Here is a 21428-nt window from a genome sequence, read left to right as displayed (position 1 = left end):
GTATCAGCACATAAACGGCATCTGCACATGTGCAGGCACCAGTTATGTGCTGATTCCACCCATGGGCTGCTGGGAATAGGCAGGAAGCAGCCGTGTGGTGTGGCTTTTCAAAACAGACACCTCAGCTGTTTAATACAGACAGTGCCACGGTCGGCGCTGGCTCCCCGTCCAATTTTAACCTTTAAAGCCCTATATGGCTTGGGACCGGGTTTCCTGACAGAGCGCCTTGCACCATATGTCCCAATTCAGACCTTAAGATTTTCGGAGGCCCTCTTCCAGGTGCCCCTGTCAAACAAGGTGAGGCGGAGGACAACTAGGGAGAGGGCCTTTTTGGTGGTTGCATCCCGTTCATGGAATAGCTTCCCCAGTGCAGCTTGCCTGTCTTAATCACTTTGATCTCTCAGATGCCTGGTAAAGACATTTTTTTGTTCAATCAGGCCTTTTACATTTTGATTTTTAAACTGGATTTTTAAAATTGATTAAAAATTGTTTTCTCCCCCCGCTTGTGTTATGAGTTTTTAGTTGATATTTTAATACTATGTTGTGAGCTGCCCAGATAACTATTTGTTATGGGGTCGCTAACAAATAAAGTTTATTATTATTATTAGTCCTCTTCTGAAGAAGCCTGCACTGGATCCCTCAGTGTTAAGCAACTATAGGCCTATATAGGCTTGTCTATAGGATGCCACTTTGTCTTAAGGAGGTTATCAATGCACCTTCTTTGAAGAAACCTGCATTGGATCCCTCAGAGTTAGCGAATGAAAGATCAGTTTCAAATCTGCCATGACTGGGCAAAGTAATTGAGAGAGTGGTGGCTTCCCAGCTCCAGACAGTTTAGTAGGAAACAGGTTTTCTAGACCCATTTCAAACTAGCTTTTGGGTGGGCTATGTGGTGGAGACTGCCTTGGTCGGCCTGATGGATGATCTCCAATGGGAAATTGATTGAGGGAGTCTCAGTCTGACTCTGTTGGTCCTCTTGGATCTCTTGGTGACTTTCAAGACTATCAACAATAGTATCCTTCTGGACTGTCTGAGAGGGTTGGGAGTGGGAGGCACTGTTTTGCAGTGGTTCCGCTTCTACTTCTTGGGCAGATTCCAGATTGTGTTGCTTGGAGACTGTTGTTCTTCACAATTTGAACTTTTATATGGCTTCACCCAGGGCTCTATACTGTCTCCAATGCTTTTTAATATCTACATGGAACTGCTGGGAGAGATCATCAGGAGATTTGGTGTGAGGTGTTATCAGTATGCTGATGAAACCCAAATCTATTTCTTCATGTCAACATCAGGAGAAGGTATAACCTGCCTAAATGCCTGCTTGGAGGCAGTGATGGGCTGGATGAGGAATAACAAATGGTGACTAAATCCAAATAAGGCAGAGGTACTTATTGTGTGCGGTCAGGACTTGGGAGACAATTCTGATCTGCAGGTTCTGGATGGGGTCACACTTCCCATGAAGGAACAGGTACCCAGCAGTGTTCTCTCTAATTGTTTTCATCTGTGTTAGAATGAGTTTTGTTTTGGGTGGCAGTATCAAGGCAGTGTGTATGCACATGCATTCAGAGTGGGACCTTCCTGATTCAACCTGAGTGGGATCTAAAATTAACTGAAAGGACATCAAAAAAACATGTGAGCACATGTGCATGCCTTGGAGGGAACACTGGTACCCAGTCTGGGAGAACTTTTGGACTCAAACCTCTCCCTGGTGTGTCAGGTTGAGGCAGTGGCCAGAGGTGCTTTCTATCAGCTTCAGCTGATATGCCAGCTGGATCCATTTCTTGAGATAAATGACCTCAGAACAGTGTTATAGTACTAATCTCCAGACTTGACTACTAAAATGCACAGTCTCTGGGGCTGCCTTTGTATGTACTCTGGAAACTGCAGTTGGCACACAATATGGCAGTCCGGTTGGTCTCCGGGTCATCTCAAAGAGACAATAATATTACTCCTATATTAAAAGAACTATACTGGCTAATAATAAGTTTCTTGGCAAAATACAAAGTGCTGTTTATAACCGATAAAGCCCTATTATTTATTATATAAAAATAATAAATAAATAGCTTAGGTCCAGGATATTTAACAGAATGTCTTCTTCACTATGAGCCCCATCGCCCATTGAGATCATCTGGAGAGGTTCATTTGCAGTTGCCACCAGCTCATCTGGTGGCTACACAGGGACAGGCCTTCTCTGTTGCTATGCTAGGACTCTAGAATGCATTTCCTGCTGAAATAAGAGACTCCCCATCTCTGACAACTTTTAAAAAGTCTTTAAAGACACATTTATTCACCCAAGCTTTTTAACTAGACTTGTGGTTGTTGCAAAGTGCCCAGAGGTGGAAATTTGGAGTGGTGTACAAATATAATAATCTATGGAATTATCTGCAATGCAATGTAGTGGTGGCCACTAGCTTGAATGGCTTTAAAAGGGGCTTAAACAAATTCATGGAGGACAGGTCTATCAATGGCTACTAGTTTGGTGGCTATAGGCCAGCTCCAGCCTCAGAGAGCCAAGATGCCTCTGAATAACAGTTGCAGGGGAGCAACAGCAGGAGAGAGAGCACACCTTCCCCACTTGCCTGTGGGCTTCTCAGAGGCATCTGGTAGGGCACTGTGGGAAACAGGCTGGACTAGATAGGCCTTGGGCCTGATCCAGCAGTGCTGTTCTTATGTTCTTATATAAACAACCAGATATTTAAATAATTTTGAATAGTGCGGAGTGGTATATAAATGATAAATATTTTTTATTTATTGTTAAGTTTATATACCACCTTTCATTAAAACAATCCCAAGGCGGTTTACAGCAAAATTTAAAAACAAGATTGTAAAAAAGACACAATTAAAATATTAAGCTAAAAATATAAAACAAATCTGATTAAAAAATTAAAACACAGCATAAAAAACAGTACAAAATACAAAAAGCAGCAGCAGAGAAAATATAGTTTTCATGACTTTCTTCTTCCCTGAACAGCAAAACGTTTCAAGGGAACATTTTGACAGGGTCAGGTACTCCAGTTAGCATCTTGTTTGAAAGTGTCCTTGGTGGTGAGGGAAAGGACTTTGGACATGCTCAGAAGGCCTTTCTTTCTTTGTTGTTGTTTCACACGAGACATCCAAGGTCTGAAACTTGACATTGAAAACAGGTTTCAGCACTGAGCCTTTAATCAGACCTGTTGTTTATTCTCCTCAGTTGCTGAATGAGCTCCTTCAGGAAGGACAGCACTGCAAGAAAATCTCATGTGGACAAAAGCCTAAAAAGCATTAACATGTGTGCATACAACCTGGTGAGATGCATGCTAATGTACAAACCTGCCTTTTCAGGCTTCAGGAATTTGTTTTCTGAGTGAAATAGGCATTTCGATCAGCTAACCCTGTTTCAAGCAACCTTGACCTCACCCGCTGTGCAAGTTTCCCCTCATTTTTGACAAGGTTAGCTCGTCAGCCCCGTCCTACTGATCACACTCTGTCTCTAGGAGAGCCAAGCAGGTGCGTCGTTCACGCTCTCATGCCACACACCCCTATTTTGCCTGGGCAGGGGCTGTCTCTAGATCCACCCTCTCAGCTCTTTTACATATATGCTTCTGCTAGCCAATCGGCTCTGCTTGTGACTCGCGTGCGCGCGCGCCTCTCGCTGGGGGTTGCTGTGGAGACCGGCTAAACCAGGGGCTGGCCACCAGTTTGCAACAGCCCAGTGGGGTGGAGGCGGAGGAGAAGGAGGAGGGATCGTTTATTCACCATGCAATGCAAGGTGCTGCATCGGCTGGAGCCCGAGCAGGCACAACAAAGGTGCAAGGCAAAGCATCCCAGGCAGCAGGCGTTCCAGGTAAATAAGCACGAGGCTCAGCAGGAGGGCCGAGGAACAAAAGCAGCGTGCTTAGAGGGAGAGAAAAAGAAGGGAGCGGGGGGGGCGCGGGCTTGATGTGCAGAGATAAAATTAAGTGGGGTGTGGGGGGGATAGCCATGGCATGGATTGTTAGCCTGTGCCTCTTTTCCTTTTCTTTTTCCTTTTGGTTGTTGCTTTTCTTGTGCGTGAAGCTTCCTTGCCTCCATTGTGTGCACTGCGTGCAATCAATAAAGCGCATCTCAGCTCTTGCGGTTTCTGCACACAGCGACGTGTGTGTGTGTCTGTGTAAGAGATTCAAAGGTATAAAGTTGGGACTGAGTTTCTTTAGAAGGCAGACCAACGAGGCTGTCTTGGCAGAAGAATAGCTGCTGCTTGGTTGGTAGAGAGGGGTGAATAGGCTGAAACTTCTCCCTTGGGCTTGAAGGTTGTGAAGTGCTTTGTATGTTTGTAAGTGCTATATGTGTGTAATTATAATGATAGCGGCAACAAATAATAAATGCTTTGCACCGGTAGTGCAAAGAATGCATGATACAAATTTCAAAAATAAGAGAGGAGACCAAACCAAAGAGCTGAACCGTGTTGGAGTTCTGGATATCCATGGTTTATAGGACTGCAGTGTTCTGGGAAAAGGGACAACCCTTTAAAATAAGGGCTACCATTCAAAGAGAGAGAGAGAGAGAGATGCTTGATAACCAATGCTACTCCAGTTATCAGCCGAAAATCCTCAATCTCTTTCCATGATCACGCAATTGCACTGTTTGTTTCTGTTTAATCATGCCACTGTTTAAGAATGATATGATGGGAAGAAGACGCTGCCACCTTGCAATGACCAGATATTTAGTGTTCCATCTAGGAGCCTACCTCAGTGTTACTTCTACAGATGTTTTCTCTCTCATATGATTTCACATATTTTTATTCTTACCCATGCCCAACTGGAGTGTATCTTTTGTATTGCTGCCTTAGCATTTTTAAAAATCCTCATTCCTACACAGCTTTGCTTATGGAAATTTCATCACTGGGGACGGTTGCTTATAAGATGATGGTTTTGTAGAAGTTTCAGGTGTTTGAAAGGAGAGCTTTGTTAGGAAAGATGGCATGGGGTGTGTGTGGACAAGACTTCCAAGCAGACCTGATAATAGTGACCAAAGCTTGCAGGGTTGTAGCTTAGGCTCTGCCACAAAGGCAAATGGCTGCAAAGAGTGAAACGGAGAGCAGCAAGAGGTTAGTGAGCAGACAGTGCCTCCCCTTCTCTGCCTGCCTTCTGGTCATTTCTCCCCCTGCTTGAAATGGCAAATAGAGAGAATGCATTTTTAAAAAGAATATATTATTTTCACCCCTTAAATCCTGAATGCTAGGTTTTTCTTCCTTCCTCCTTTTTCCTACTAGGTCTGTTACCTGTCAACCAACCAACAGCTAGGGCTGCATCCATATCAGATTGTCACATTGCAGAGGCAAGGCATTGCTTCCAAAAATGCATTAACTCCTTTCCTGGCTGTGCCTGATGCTCAACAGACTATTTCTATAGTCTGGAAACCCACCATGCCTTTTCTACATCTATTGTCCTCTCTTAATGATAGTTTATAACATGAATGATAGATTGACAAATGTGTGGATCAAAACCTAGAGCTGAAATGAATATATATGAAGGGTGGATTTTCATTGCTGGTAAGCATTTGCATGCAAGTGTTTATCTAAGTACATGATTATGCATACTGGACTCATCAGTGTGAAAAGCGCTGTTTCTTTGGGCTCTGTTAAAAATATGGTACTATGACTGGTTTATCTTGCCTGACTGCATAAAGATTTAAACAGAATTCCTACATTTTTTTCAGTCAATCAGTTATTGAGGCATTTGTAGCTCCGCATCTACAGTAGACAAAAATACTAAGCATTTGCAGAGCAATGGGGCAGAAAATGCATAAATCTGTGGATGATTGTTTCCCATGTGGGATAGCAGATTTTCTATACTTAATAGCTGGAGTTCTAATGATTAAGAGAAAAGAGGCGGGGGGGGGAGGAAGAAAGCTGAATAGCATCTCACCCTTTAAATCAGCAAGATGAGTCATTTTAAAAAATTCTTTCACCATTCTGATTCATAATATGTTTCCGTCTCATGGTCTTTTCTTTATACGTATGGATTTGAAGCCCCAGAAGGCGTTGGCAAGGTCATCCATTTGAATGCTTGTAGGCAGTTATTTCATTGGATTATTGAAAAGCGTCATGTACAAATAGAATTCCAAAGTGAATCTATAAATAATCAGCCATAGCCAAGTCTACAGTTCTTTGATTATAATTACGCAGCAGAGACTTAATTCACAAGTGTTCCTCCATGAATGAGTTTTCTTTGTCTCTCTTTAAAAACAAAACGCTACAACAACCTGTGAGGCTCTTATTTTCATACAACAAGATGTTCTGGGATTGAGTAGGTCCAAATTCAAATCTCATCTAAAAAATGAACTTGATGGTTAGTTTCGGGCAAGTCATAAGCTCTCGTCCTGTTTTATTCTATAGTGATATGAATTGCTTACCTCACAGGGTCATGATGAAGACAGAGTTTAAAGAACTTGGTGTACTGAAGTGCTTTCTAAATGGTACTTTGCATCAGTTTTGATTTCTCCCTATACTATATGAGATCTACTTCATGGTACAAGGCAATGAGACTCTGTCCTCTGGCACTTCTTTTTGGCTGGTGTGGAGCAAAGCTGTCTCTCCCCCCCCCCCATTTACTTACAGTAGACTATAGCGATGAGGCCATCCTCAGTGGTTGCTTTTTCTCTGTATATGCCAAGAAGATGCTCCCCCCCCCTTTTTTGGACATTGGTGTCAGTGTTTTGAGGGCATTGATACATTTATGTTGTGAAGAATGGGCACTCACAGTGTTGCAAACCTGAGAACCACAAGCTACATTTTTATCAATAAAGATGCACTAGCTGCATTTTTGCACTTCCATCCTCTTCTACATGGTAACCAGATGTAGGTAACCATATGCATGGGAGACTGTAAGCAAACATCATACTATCTTTTTGCAAGGACAGTGTCCCATACTAAAGTGCTCAGCTGCAGACTATAGTATAGATACATGCATATATGTTACATTCCACATTTTATGCTCTTTGAGAATTTGGAAGTGCTAGTATTTTAGCATTGATTGGTTAAGTGCCATCAAGTCGGTGTCAACTCTTAGCGACCACATAAATAGATTCTTTCCAGGATGATCTGTCTTCATCTTGGCCTTCAAGGTCTTTCAGTGGTGCATTCTTTGCTGTTGTAATTGAGTCCATCCACCTTGCTGCTGGTTGTCCTCTTCTTCTCTTTCCTTCAACTTTTCCCAGCATTATGGACTTCTCAAGAGAGCTGGGTTTTCGCATAATGTGTCCAAAGCATGATAGTTCGAGCCTGGTCATTTGTGCCTCAAGTGAAAATTCTGGATTGATTTGTTCTCATCCATTTGTGTGTTTTCCTGGCTGTCCATGATATCCTCAAAAGTCTTCTCCAGCACCAGAGTTCAAAAGCTTCAATACTTTTTCTGTCTTGCTTCTTCAAAGTTCAGCTTTCTCATCCATAGAGTGTCACGGGAAAAACCATTGTCCAAATGATCCGAATCTTTGTAGAATCACGGCATCTAAATATCCTTTCCAAGACCTTCAGTTCAACCCTACCAAGTGCTAGTCTGCGGTGTATTTCTTGACTGCTGGATCCTTTACTGTTGAAGGTCGATCCTATGCTATTTTAGCATAGGCTAGTACAAATATCAGTTTTCATACTAATTTCCATTCAAATACCACGTTTTTGGAACACTGGGTCAGATGTGAGGCTTTGGGGGCAATCAGTGGGTTGCTTGCAAGAACATCTCACATAATAACAGAAGTAGGAAAGTGTGGTATATGTCCTGGAAATGCGTACTGATGAAGGAGAAAGAAAGATAAGCTGTATGCTCCAAGGGAAAGTGGTGGGGAAATATCTTGATTGGAAAACCATAATACTTACTGAAAGTATCATGTGAATGAGATATGCAAAATATTTGAACAAAACTGGATTTTAGAGTAACCAAGTTAGGAGTCTGCCATTTTAAGTGTAGTTATCGGGAGACTTTAATTCCTAGAGTTAGGAACAGGTGGGTTGCCAATTCTTGAGGCCCAGGACTGACTTACATTAAAATTAAATTAAATCTGGCTCATCCTGTTTTCCCTTCCAGGTCATACATTATGCAAGTACAAGTAGAAGTTTACAACCCAGTGTATGCTTGAGGAGGATATTCCACAGTCTCTGTACTGCAATAGAAAAGCTTTATGACTCATCCCCATCCATCAAATTTGAGGTGTTGGTGTTTGAGGGCTATTGACAGGGTCTCAGTTGTAATCAGAAAGGAGAGGATCTTCAAGATATAAAGGTAAAGTTATGCCGTCAAGTTTGTGTCAACTCCTGGCGACCACAGAGCCATGTGGTTTTCTTTGGTAGAATACAGGAGGGGTTTACCATTGCCATCTCCCACACAGTATGAAATGATGCCTTTCTGCATCTTCCTGTCTCGCTGCTGCCCAATATAGGTGTTTCCCATAGTCTGGGAAACATACTAGTGTGCAGTCGAACCGGCAACCTCTTGCTCCCTAGGCAAGTTACTTCCAAAGATATACAGAGTCCAAACCATTTAGGACCTTAAAGGTTAAGATGTGCACTCTGAGTTTTATTGGATGCTTCCAGGTTTAATTTGAAGAGGTAAGCATTGATATAAATGGAAAATGGCTATGCATAAGGATACAAAAATGTGCAAAATAAAAATATTGTCATTACTTCTGTTTATTGTGGTATAGTGGTTAGAGTGCTGGACTAGGAGCGGGGAGGCTCGAGTTCAAATCCCCATTCAGCCATGAGACTTGCTGGGTGACTCTGGGCCAGTCACTTCTCTCTCAGCCTAACCTACCTCACAGGGTTGTTGTGAGGAGAAACTTAAGTATGTAGTACACCATTCTGGGCTTCTTGGAGAAAGAGCAGGATATAAAATGTAGATGATGATGATGATGATGATGATGATAATTTATTATGAAGAAAGATAAGTCTTCTATATAACAATTCCATATACCTGTTGCATTTTGAAAGAGAACATACTTCATAAGACTTGTAAAATACATGACATTGCTATTTAATTGTCATATTTCTATTCTGCCATGCTTACCCATCCAAGCACTGGCTATATCTAGAGCTGATTAGCTTCAGCAAGGTGCCCATGTCATTATTATGCAAAAAATTATATACCACTTTTCAACAAAGAAAGTTCTCATAGCAGGTTACATAGCAAAAGGGATGAGTAAATGACATGGGAAACATTATGGAAAACAATAGCAATAACCACTGGTTAGATGCGATGGTGGTTTGAATAGGGACAGTTGCTCTCCCCCTGCTAAAGGCAGCCACCACTTCAGAAATGAGTCCCACCAATTTCAGTGGAACTTATTTCTAAGTGGGTTTAGAATTGCAGCCTTACGTTTATCCAGACTATCATAAGCAAGAAAAAGATGCCAGTAAACTGAGCACAACAGATGTGTATTCTCTCTGTCGTAAAGCTAGTCAAATGCTAATTAATCCATATGCTGAGAACTGTACAGTCTTCTCCAAGAAAATAGTAATGTTGCCCATGATGAAGTCACTACAAATAAGAAAATACTGCATAGCTTAGCAGAAGCAACATTCCTTGTTATAGCTTTGACATGACTTGGAGGTACCCAATTCCTAGTTCCTATTACTGTATAACATTACGGAAACCAGAGCAAAATGGAGAGGAAATATTGTAGAGTATGTATTTATGACCTGATAAACCTGTAAACAGTTGACTGCATAACCTAAGAGATGCAGAGGTGTTCACACATCAGGTTGCAGAACTAGAATTGGCGTACATATCTTGAGTGAAGTCAAAAGGCCACTGGAGTTTCCTCTTAATGAGAGCTTTAGCAACCACTTGTCTCTGGTAGCTAAGGTTATCATTTTTCAGCCCAGGTTGCTGTATTTTCAGCGTTGAGTGGTTTTCTGGAAAAATACACCGCTTGGGGGCCTTCATCAGGGTGGAGTAGTAGCAGCTATCTGTCACAGCCGATTAATTCTGTGTCCTATTATCACTCACTTACATTGATGGAAATGCAGCATGATGGGCTCATATTATTGATTGGATTATTTTATTTACAGTCTCATAATTCAGATAATTGAAAAGGAGCTTCTGATTATGAAACCATGCACTATTTTCACCCTTTCCTTCCTCCCTTTCCTAATGCAATTTATCCCTTTGTCATTGCAATCCCTGGAAGTCCTAATGAGAACATGGTTCTTTGGCTGGCAGAAGGAACAAAGGTACATGTTGGTGTGTTTTTGCGGTTGTATAGTTTTCATTTTAAAAACTGTGCTGTACATACCATTGCTAGTGTACACACGCACCTTACTGGTGAGAGGGGGAAGAAAACCCAGCAAAGGCAATATCAGGATCTCTTTACTGTGGTGTGAAGAAGTGCACAGATTAAATTTCCTGAGTGGAAGCGGAAGATGGTTATCCATTGCATGAGAACAATATATTGCCTATTTAGCACTAGAATTAGTACTGTATAGCATTTTGTTGTTGTTGTTTGGAAGTGCCCATTGTTGCCACATTGTTCGGTCAAAAAGGGGCTTCTGTTTTCTGTTGTAATTTAGGTTGGTATCACTGTTCCCTTGAACAGGGATTCCCAGATGTTCTTCACTATAACTCCCAGCATCCCCAGCTGCAATGGCCTTTGGCTGGGGATTATGGAAGTTGTAGTCAATATCATCTGGGAATCCCTGTTAGAAGGAACACTACTTGGTATTATCGGGTCTGCATCTACTCTGCACCTTGAAAGCTCACATTCTGGTAGCTGTTTTGCATAGAATTATCTGAAGTTGCATAATGGTATATAAATTACACACGTTATTTTATGCTAGCACTAGGATGCAGCACAAAGAAAGGAATATCTGTTCTAGACTAGTCCTTACACTAGTGGAAGATGTTGGTAAGTTGCACAGTAGGCTGTTGGCTGCATCGCACAATGTGTCACACAACCTTGTAGTGCAACCATGTGTATTTCCTGAAGCCAGTCTTCCACTAGTGGTTGTGCAATACTGCAGCATTGTAACATGCAGCTCCACAAACTACTTTAGTTCATGCAGCATCTCTCATTGTGCTAATGCAACACTAGTCTGGATGCCAGCCACTGATATTGTACATTAAGAGGTTCTTTCTATAACCCCAAAGGCTAGAAATTCTCTTTTCTTTCAATGAATGCTGAGATGCTTAAGAAACCAGAATTCGTATTCTTTACCCTGTATGTCTCATGCCACTGTGCAGAATATAAACTACTGTTCCTGTAAGACTTGGGCTGTGGCAATGCAATTCTCTGCTCATGGACATCATTTGTTTGTGCGCAGTAACAGTAGATTGGCTACTGCAGGAAAGATGCAGTAAGTTGAATGTGAATTATTCTGAGGATTTTGTGGGATCTAGAACTATTCAGTTTGCTCTTGATTTGGCACTTTCCAAACCAAAATTCTCACATCTTTGCTGAGCAACAGCTGACCGGTTAGACCTGTGCCTTTTGAAATCAATACAAGACATAATGACAGCCTTCCTAATGAATGGTGATGTCTGTAGTACCTTGCTCTGCTCATACAGGATTTTCAACAAGTAATTTTAGCAGAGCATCATCTTCTGAATGAGCAATTTGTTTACTTAACAGAGTATGGAGACTCTGACTTGTAGCAATACTTGGGGCACATCTCACAGAGAGCTTCTTGCACTACTGTTCTGCTGTTTTAGCATTAATGAAGGCATCCCAGGGGAAAAAAATCTTCCAACACTGGACTGATGCATTGTGCTGACTTTGCTCCTATGTCCAAAGAAAGTACACCTGCTGTGCTAGTTTGTAATCTATACAGATGCTTTGCAGGGGTGTGGGTTACTGGTAAAACCTGAACAGACAGGTATAGTTTTGCTAATAGGGTAGGGACATATGCCCATCTGATTCCCAGGAATAATGTTTGCAGAAATGCCCTGAGAATCTGTGCAAATGACTTAACATTTATTATGAGCGTGCAGTTCTGTTAATTGTATGTATGTAAGTGATCCATATTAATGACATAGGACTTGAGATCCCGTTGAGTTGTCTCATCGAAATGTGCAAGGATTGTGACTCAAGGGTCTTAGCCACAGGAGAGAGAAGATTCTGGAAAGATTGTTAGTGGAACTTGGGTGTCTTCGACACTTTGGGCTAATCAGTACCATGTGAGTAGAACACAACCACATAGCAAAAAAGTTGCTGGTGTTGTCTAACACTAGTTGTGTAGTCCAGGGCTTGACAAATCCCAGATGCCAGGAACCATAGGCCTAGACATTTAACCGTGGCGCCTAGACTAAGATATTCAGAGTTACTTAGTAAAATCTTTGTCTCAGGAAGCCCTGTTGCTGTTATAAGTATGATACTTACAAAGGGGATAAAGAGAAACCTGTTTACTCTTGCTTGCCCCCCCCCCCCGCCCCGGTAGTGTCTGTCACTAAGTCTGGTAATTTTGTCCATTGTCTGGCTTCTACATTTATGGGCTGGATCCTAAATGCAGCAAATATTTGCCAAGGCCTGGCCTAGTTCGTGGATTAGTATGGTGAATTTGTAATGCTTCATGACAAAACATTTGTCCCCTACCACATCCTGGTTGATCTTGAATCCAACAAAGGAATGACGCACAAATATCCTAACGCTGTGGGGAACATAACTGACCATCCAGTCCAACGCCCATCTCCAACACCAAGGCAGGTAGACCACTCCCAAGTCATTGGAAGACAACTCTGTATTCTTTAAGGTAGGGGTAGAGGCTCTCCAGATATTGGTGAACTGCAGTTCCCATCATTCCCAGTTGTCATGAACTGTGACAAGGATGATGGGAGTTGTAGTTCCTCAACATCTGGAGAGCCGCGCCTTGCCTATCCCTGCTCCAAGGCACTCCAGTTTCTATGGTCAGTGAATGCTATGACCTCCACCATGTCCATCCACGCCTGATTGGTGGGATGGAAGCGGCTATTCAGTTTCGTTATCACGAAACACTCCTTGTTCATCAAGCAAACCAAGTCTGCACTGATGTGCTGCTAAGCACTGCTGAAATTGTCTTTTACTAGGACTGTGCAATTGGCAAGGTTACAGTATTAAAATATATTAGCTTTAGCAGAGCTCTTCTCTTGTCATAATAACATTGCATTAATGTTTGTCTTTGCTCTGGGACATGAGACGTTTTTAAAAACCTACGATTATTACCGTTATATGCATTTAATATTAATCAGGAGCTGAAGCCAAGATCTCCACATTGCAAATGACTCTGCAGGAGAGCCCTCGGGATCCAGTAGTTCTTCAAAGAATTCCCCAGAGTGCGGTGGCTTTTCACGCTCGTTTTGCATGAATCTGCACTGTTTTGGCTTAAAGCTTTGCTACAGTTGCTCTGCATAACAGCTCTCTACTACTTTTGGAAGTTTCTTCAAGCAACCCTCACGTAGAAACCTGACATTTTCTGTGCAAAAAGAGCTTTGGACTTGGAGTCTATTTAAATATTACAGTCCACATGTGAAGGCTGCTTCACAGGTTTAGGCCACTTCCTGGGCTTTAGAGGCAGCTACGCCGCCTTAAGTGCTTGACTAACAAGCAGAAGGTTGTCAGTTCAAATCCCCACTGGTATGTTTCCCATACTATGGGAAACCCCTATATCGGGCAGCTGTGATATGATATAGGAAGATGCTGAAAGGCATAACCTCCTGCTACGCAGGAGGAGGCAATGGTAAACCCTACCAAAGAAAACCACAGTGCTCTGGGAGTACCAGGAGTCGAAATCGACTTGATGGCACACTTTACCTTATTTTATGCACAGGACACCGTGTCTGTCGACTCAGTGGTTTCCGCCCTGTGTGCTTGCCAAGTTTTTGCCTGTGGGGTTGTGGATTCTGATCTCTAGATGAGAGGCAGTGGTGGAGCACACACACTTTCCTACATGGAGGAAAAAATAGCACATCAGAATAAAGACTAAGCATTGGCCATTTTAACATATTAGGTTCAAGGAACATACAATCTGTGTATAGTGTATGGATGTTCACATACATTATTCACACCTTATGTTCAATTCCTGTACCGTTGTACACTTTCTGTCTGTATTCTGTAACTGAGGGAGGCTGGTACCCAGATTCACTTTTAAAATGAACACACACAGAGCCATTCACACAAAAATGTGTGCATGTTTACCGATGCCTTTACACACACCCCTGATATACATCAAGGCTATCTTCTCCTTGAGAGCCACCTAATGGCACAGCAGGGAAACGACTTTACTAGCAAGCCAGAGGTTGCTAGTTTGAATCCCCACTTATATGTTCCCAAGACTATGGGAAAGGGGAAGCAGCAATATAGGAAGGTGCTGAAAGGAGGAGGCAATGGTAAACCCCTCCTGTATTCTACCAAAGACAAACACAGGGCTCTGTGGTTGCCAGGAGTTGACACCGACTCGACAGCACACTTTACCTTACCTTCTCCTTGACATCTAGCAGGGTTTTAAAATATATATATATGGGGGAGTTTTCTAGAGTTTTGATGCAACAGACTATTTAATAATAACACAAATGAAAATGGCGTGGACAAAAATGATGGGACCCTTAACCCATGGACAAAAATGATGGGACCCTTAAACCACCAAAAAAAAATTTGTTGCACAATCTGTAGAGGCAATCACTGCAAACAAGCAATTTCTGTAGCTCTCAGTGAGACTTCTGCACCTGTCAACAGGTAGTTTGGCTCATTCTTCCTGAGCAAACTGCTCCAGCTGTGTCAGGTTTGAAGGGTGCCTTCTCTAGACTGTGAGTGCCCCACCAGTTGAAAGCCATGGTGAAGATTCAGACTGAGTTAGTCATGATTAAGCCCCATTGAAATTAATGTGACTTAAGTTAGTCTTGTCTCATTTATTTCAATGGTGCTTAGTCATGACTAACTTACTCCGACTCCCCCATGATTTCTTAGTCCTCCATGGATCCTATTGATTCTAAATAAATTGTGCATGAAGAAGTTATTAAAACCTGGTCCAAATAATGTTTTATTTATCTAACATTTATTTATTTAACATATTTGTATACCGCCCCAAACACAAGTCTCTTGGCAGTTTATAACAAAACAATAAAAAGAAGTAAAAAAAGTTAAAATATTACAACAATTTAAAATTTAAAAGGTTAAAATTATTTTAAAAACCATCAAACTATTAAAATAGTATCTAATTAAAAGTCTGGGTGAACAAATGTGTCCTGACTGCCTTTTTAAAAGTTGTAAGAGATGAGGAAGCTCTTATTTCAGCAGGGAACGTGTTTCAAAGCCTCAGGGCAGCAACGGAGAAGTCCCGTCCCTGAGTAGCCACCAGACGAGCCGGTGGCAACTGCAGATGAATCTCTCCTGATTATCTCAATGGGCAGTGTGGCTTACAGCGAAGAAGATGTTCTCTTAAATACCCAGGGCCCAAACTGTTTAGGGCTTTTTAGGTTATAACCAAGACCTTGTATTTTGCCTGGAAACTTACTGGTGTAGATATTTTAAGATAGAAGTGATATGGTCTCCCCGAGATGACCCAGAGACCAACCTGGCTGCCGCATTCTGGACCAACTGCAGTTTCTGGACTACATACAAAGGCAGTCCCAGAGAGACCACATTGCAGTAGTCAAATCTGGAGATGACCAGCAGAGGTCATTTATCTTAAGAAACGCAGCTGGCATATCAATGGAAGCTGATAGAAGGCACTTCTGGACACTTCTTCAACCTGGGAAACTAGGGAGAGATTTGTATCCAGAAGTACCCCCAGACTGTGTACCTGTTCCTTCTGGGGAAGTGTGACCTCATCCAGAACAGGCAGATCAAAATCATCTCCCAAGTTCTGACCCCGCACAATAAGTAACTCCATCTTATCTGGATTCATCTTCTGTTTGTTATCGCTCATCCAGCCCATCACCACCTCCAGGCAGGCATTTAGGGAGGTTATGCGAAGGCTGATCATCATCATCATCATCATCATCAACATCCTGATGATGTTGACATGGAGAAAAAGATTTGGGTGTCATCTGCATAGTGATAACACCCTGCACCAAATCGCCTGATGATCTCTCCCAGCAGTTTCATGTAGATGTTAAACAACATCGGAGACAATACGGAGCCCTGAGGGACTCAATACCGAAGTTCAGATTTCGAAGAATGACAGTCCCCGAGGGACACTACCTGGAATCTGGCTGAGAGGTAGGAGCGGAACCACTGCAAAGCAGTGCCTCCCACCCCCCAACCCCCTCAGATGCTCCAGAAGGATACTATGGTCGATAGTATTGAAAGCTGCCAAGAGGTCCAAAAGGACCAACAGAGTCATACTTTCTCTGTTAATTCCCAAATGGAGATAATCCATTAGGCTGACCAAGGCAGTTCCACCCCATAACCCACCCGAAAGCCAGTCTCAAATGGGTACAGATAATTGGTTTAATCCGAGACTAGAGTTGGGAGGCCACCACCCTCTCAATTCCCTTGCCCAACCATGGAAGGCTGGAGACAGGCCTATAGTTGCTTAACTCTGAGACTATAGGCTGGAGACAGGCCTATAGTTGCTTAACACAGGCTTCTTCAAAAGAGGTCTAATAATTGCCTTAAGGCAAGGAGGAGGCATCCTCCCCTCCCTCAGAGAAGCATTTATAATCTCTACTAGGCCTTCTTCAACAGCCTCCATGCCAGATAGTATAAGCCATCTCCAGCAAGGTTCAGGAGAGCAGGTGGTAGGCCACATCACTCCAAGCAGCTTGTCCACATCCTCAGGAGTTTTGAATATACAAAGGAGCTATCATTGAAGATTTATAAAACTGTCATTACCAAGTAGATCCTCTTAAAAGTTAAGACTGTTCCTGATGGTGTCTCATTGAAGACCTGTTTCTGTTTAGCCTGCATATGCACAACCATTTTTTAGAGTTGTTTTAACACTTGGTGTTCTACCAGGTCTTAAAACAGCTTTCAAGAAAATGTAATTTTGTATACAACTATCTGTTTTGTCAGTTACCCACATCTGGATTTTTGTAGTTGTTTTGGGAGAAGAGATTCTTAACCTGTTGTCTGGTTTAGAAGAGCAAATGTCACCCTTCATGGGGTGCAGAGTTCTTCTGCCCCTTCCTTTCTGTCACCTGTAGTGCCATGAATGAGTGAGTGATTTTCATCCTTGTGTTGAGAACAGAGGGAAAGGAGGCTGCTACCATAGTTGTCCGCTGTCAGTCCAGAGATTCTGCTTGTACTTCTTACTCTGAGCTGTGGTAAAGGATGCAGCCACTGCATTTCTGGCCCGTTCCTCCACGTGTCCCTTCATCCAGTTGTAAGCCAAAAGCCTGTTTGCTCCCAGAGCTTGTGAAGCAGATGGTGGAGCTCAGCTTCACTTAGGCATAAAGGCAATGGTTTACCAGTACTAAGTACAGCCTTTCAGAATGAATAAAACAAATAACAGTTGTTATTAAGAACCTAGGAAGAGCCTTGCTGGAACTAGTCCAGCATTCCTGCCAGATGCCCCTGTGAAGCCCACAAGCAGGATGAAAGTAGGCCCCCGCTCCTGCTGTTGCTCCCCTGCCACTGTTGTTCAGAGGCATCCTGCCCCTGTACCTGGAGGTATCCTACAACCATCAAGGTTAGTAGCCATTGATAGACGTATTTTCCATGTACTTGTCTAATCCTCTCTTAATGTCATCCAAGCTGGTGGCCATCACCACATCCTGTGGCAGTGAGTTCCACAGATTCCTTAGGTTTGTCCTAAATTCCCTGGCAGTTACATGTGATGACCCCTGGTTCTAGTGTTGTGTGAGAAGGAGAAAGATTTCTCTCTCCAGACCATGCATAATTTTATAAATCTCTATCATGTCTCCCCATAGTTGCCTTTTTACTAAACTAAAAAGCCCCAGATGTTGTAGCCTTGCCTTGTAAGGAAAGTGCTCTATACCTCTGATAATTTTGGTTGCCCTCTTTGGTTGTTGTAGACCAGCCGTTATCCAACTGTGTTCTGTTGAATGCTGGAGCTGCTTGAAAGGTAATGGGGGCTCCTCAGTTAGATTCGTAATAGCAAACAAGCTTCTCAAAAAGAGCTTGCCCACCACTATCATCTCCTACTTGTGGGCTTCTCAGAGGCAACTAGTGGGGCTCTATGGGAAACATGATGCTAGACTAGGTAGGCCTTGGATGTGATCTTACTTTGCAATGTACAGCCACAAAAGAGTATTGGTTGTATTCTAGGCTGTTCTCTCACTTCAAGCAGGGCAATGGTGAGGCCAAACAAGCCTGGCCTGTGCCTGACATGAACCAAGTATGCATCCTACCTAGAATATGTCCCAGAATTCTCTGCGAAGCACAGAAGGTCAATGGCAAGCACTCGAGTCACATTAGTTGATGTAGAAAGTGTTCCCTGAAGGCAAAAAGTTTGAAAATCACTAATGTAGACAGATGACGTTTGTAAGCGATTAATTATCCAGCATTCACCTGGATATTGCTGAATGTCAGCTTGTTCTGTGAAGATGTAGTCCAGTGATCGCTTTGTTACAGGCACAGCTTGCATTCAGTGTAGTTTAGCAGTGAGGAAAATGCCAGTGTGGACATATTCAAAGTACTAAATAAAGAGGATAAACCACAAACACTGAAGAAAACTTTTGTATGTGCTGCTTTGGCAAGGACTTCTGGCAGGAGAGGAAGGAAGGTTTTTTAAGTGTCGTCATATAAATGCCTGACCATGCAAAAGCAGACTATTCACATTTCCTTACGCTTTGTCAGGGAAGAAGAGGGGAAAATAAGGGTAAGTGGAGGGTATAGTATGGAAATATATCTTCTCCTTGGGAGATTCAGATTGCTAAGGTTGCTACATTTTAGCTGTAACCCTAGAGGGGAATACTGTACTGGGTATGGAGGATCTGAGTATTCTGAGAACGCGAACTAATCTCTGACAACTGAGCCAAGATACACCTTTTAAAGTGGTGATTATCATATATTTAGTGGGGGAGAGCAACTGTCCCTTTCCAACACCACCATAGCATCTCTCCAGTGGCTGTTGCTGGTTTCTACCTTATTGTTTCTTGGGCCCTTTGGGGACAGGGAACTACCTTTATTTTATTTTTCTGTGTAAACCACTATGAGAATTATGCTGAAAGTGGTATATAAATATTCATAGTTGTAGTCGTAGTCATGGCTGAGGAAGATATCTTGGGGTCATGATGGATAGCTCAATGAAAATCTCAATTCAGTTGCCTGATTCAGATGTAATGCCAAAGCATGGTTTATTATTACGAGAGAGTGGGCATGAGCTTCAGGCTCATGTGCTTCTGAGGCTCTTCCCCTTCTGAACTAGGATTATCTTGAAAACAACTGTTAATTTGCATGAACCACAGTTTGTTCTGCATGGTCTCTGTCCTTCACACTATTGGGTTCTGTGTTCCAGTGAAGGCAGGATGGGGAACTCTTCCAAGCTTTTTCCTGCCCCCCTTCTGCCTAGTAGACCAACCTTTACTTCCTCAGTTTTTTGTCATCCACTGAGAAGTCAATATATCTGGCTGGTCAGTGCACTCCTCCCCCCCCCCCGTCGCCCAAGGTTTCTTTCCCTCTCCTTCATTATTTTTTGGTCTATTCCTTCTGCGTCCTTTAGTATCTACAGTTTTTCTTCTGTCTCTCCCTGTTTTACATTTTACTTTTGTCTGTGCCACCCTCCCTTCTTCAGAGGGAACGGGCCTTTCTTCTTTCTGCCCTGTGGGGCAGTTTATGACTGATGAGCCTGGCGCTTTTAAACATTGTTCCAACTGCAAAGCCAGGTTTCCCTCCTCAGACAGACACTACCTTTTGTTTGTTCTGCTTGGGGGAGACTCGTATTGTCCAGTCCTGTGTCTGTTGCCAGCACTTCACTAGACAAACGTGCCAGAACAGAGCCTCTGACTCTGTGCAGATCTGTAGGAGATAGCACTCTTATCATCACTCAATATGGCCACTACCAATAGCGGTTCTAGCAGACTATTCTCTGCCAAAAATTCCCACTTCCACTGTGACCACTTCAGGCCTGGATGTAGAGAACTCAGACTTTGAAATTTCCCTGAGGTCTCTGTCATGGCCACCAACCCAGCCTGCCACTCCAATGTCTATTGCTGGTTTGAACTATTCAGCTCCATCTCCTTTGGGACCAGCTAAGGTGGACCCAACTTTTCAAGGGCACTCTGCTTCATCAGCAAATTCCCTAACTCTGGCACAGAAACAAAGGGAAAATAAGCACTCCTTCTCACAGTAGCCTGACCTCCCTAAGAAAAAGGAAGTCCTGCCCACTACCCCACTTGGGTTGCAGCTAGCCAGGAGGCGGTGCGGCGGGTCGCCCGCCGAGGACCTCTGCAGAGCGGTGCCGAGCCTGCCTGCTGGCCCGGCGCCGCTTCCCAATCCGCCACGCCGCTGCTCGGCCCGCCCACTGCGCCGCCGCTCGGCCCGCTACAGGCCATCGTTCGCCAACGCCGCTGCACGCACGCTGCCGAATCGCCACCACCTGGGGGGCGCCGCGCCGCCGCCAGGTATGTGGGGGCTGAGGGGGCGGCGGGGGGGGGCGCCATTTCAGGGCCAGCCAGCCCTGGGCGCCGTTTCCCCCTGATACGCCACTGAGCACCACTGTCCACCATTGACTCAAAAACCAAATCATGGGTATGACCTGCCACATGTGTGGACCAGAAATCAGTTGAGAAAAGTCCATGGTTATCATGGAGGACATGAAGTCCTGAGCTGCACCAGACAATTCGGCTTCAGCATGGATGTTAAAGACTAACAGCCGTGGGGTCCTCAATGACACATCCAAGACCACCACAAGTAGCTCAGGCAGGGAGACTGTTAGACAATGGGGTGAGCGGTATACCAACAGAATCCCAACTTTGTCTCACAATCCAATCACTACATGCAGGCACTCAAACTGGTCAGAAAGGCGAAAAGTGCATTTGGTAAGCGGGGTGGTCTCCCGATGAACCAGAGCAACCCCATCTCCCCACCTACCCTGCCTTGGCTGGTGCTGTATTTGGAAACCCGGTGGGCACAGCTGGGGAGAGATTTACATCTCCCACCTCATTGAACCAGGTCTCCGTAATGCATGCCAAGTCTGTGTTCTCATCCAGAATAATCTCCTGGATGGCTGTTGTCTTTGCATTTATGGACCTGGCATTTAATAGCACCAGCTTCAGGCAAGGTGGGCTGCTGGGAGAGTTACTAGGGTCTCCTTGGGTGGCAGAAGGACCAGAGGGCGTGATGGCTTTGATCTAGCCAGTGCGCCTTCCCCTCACCAGGCACATCCTACTCCCACCTCCATATCACCCTCTGCCAACGACCACCTCAATCGGAAGGGCCTTCTTCAATGTAACATGCCCTCCCAAACACACATTCTGAAGACGAACACCTTGGTAATAACAAAAAATAAGAACTCCCGCCTGTTAAAGCTGAGGCAATGCTCTAGCTAATCTGGTAGGTTCTATGCAGCTGTTCAGACTGCAGGAGGCATGGGGAGGCCTGTTGCCATC

General features: G+C 43.6%; 1 protein-coding gene across 3 annotated transcripts in view; it reads left to right on the top strand.

The window, feature by feature from the left end:
• Positions 1-3632: 3632 nt before the first annotated feature.
• The window catches only part of LOC128330103 (uncharacterized), a 115083-nt gene continuing 97287 nt past the window's right edge, over positions 3633-21428 (top strand). For all 3 annotated transcript variants that reach the window (XM_053262424.1, XM_053262433.1, XM_053262418.1), the window contains exon 1: positions 3633-3820. The gene's annotated coding sequence lies outside the window, so the exon portion shown is untranslated. The remainder of the gene's footprint in view (positions 3821-21428) is intronic.

The sequence above is a fragment of the Hemicordylus capensis genome, chromosome 1 (genome assembly GCF_027244095.1).
Source record: "Hemicordylus capensis ecotype Gifberg chromosome 1, rHemCap1.1.pri, whole genome shotgun sequence".
Classification (NCBI taxonomy): Eukaryota; Metazoa; Chordata; class Lepidosauria; order Squamata; family Cordylidae; genus Hemicordylus; species Hemicordylus capensis.
Note: the sequence above shows the minus strand (reverse complement) of the source record. Positions and strands in the feature narration are given on the sequence as shown.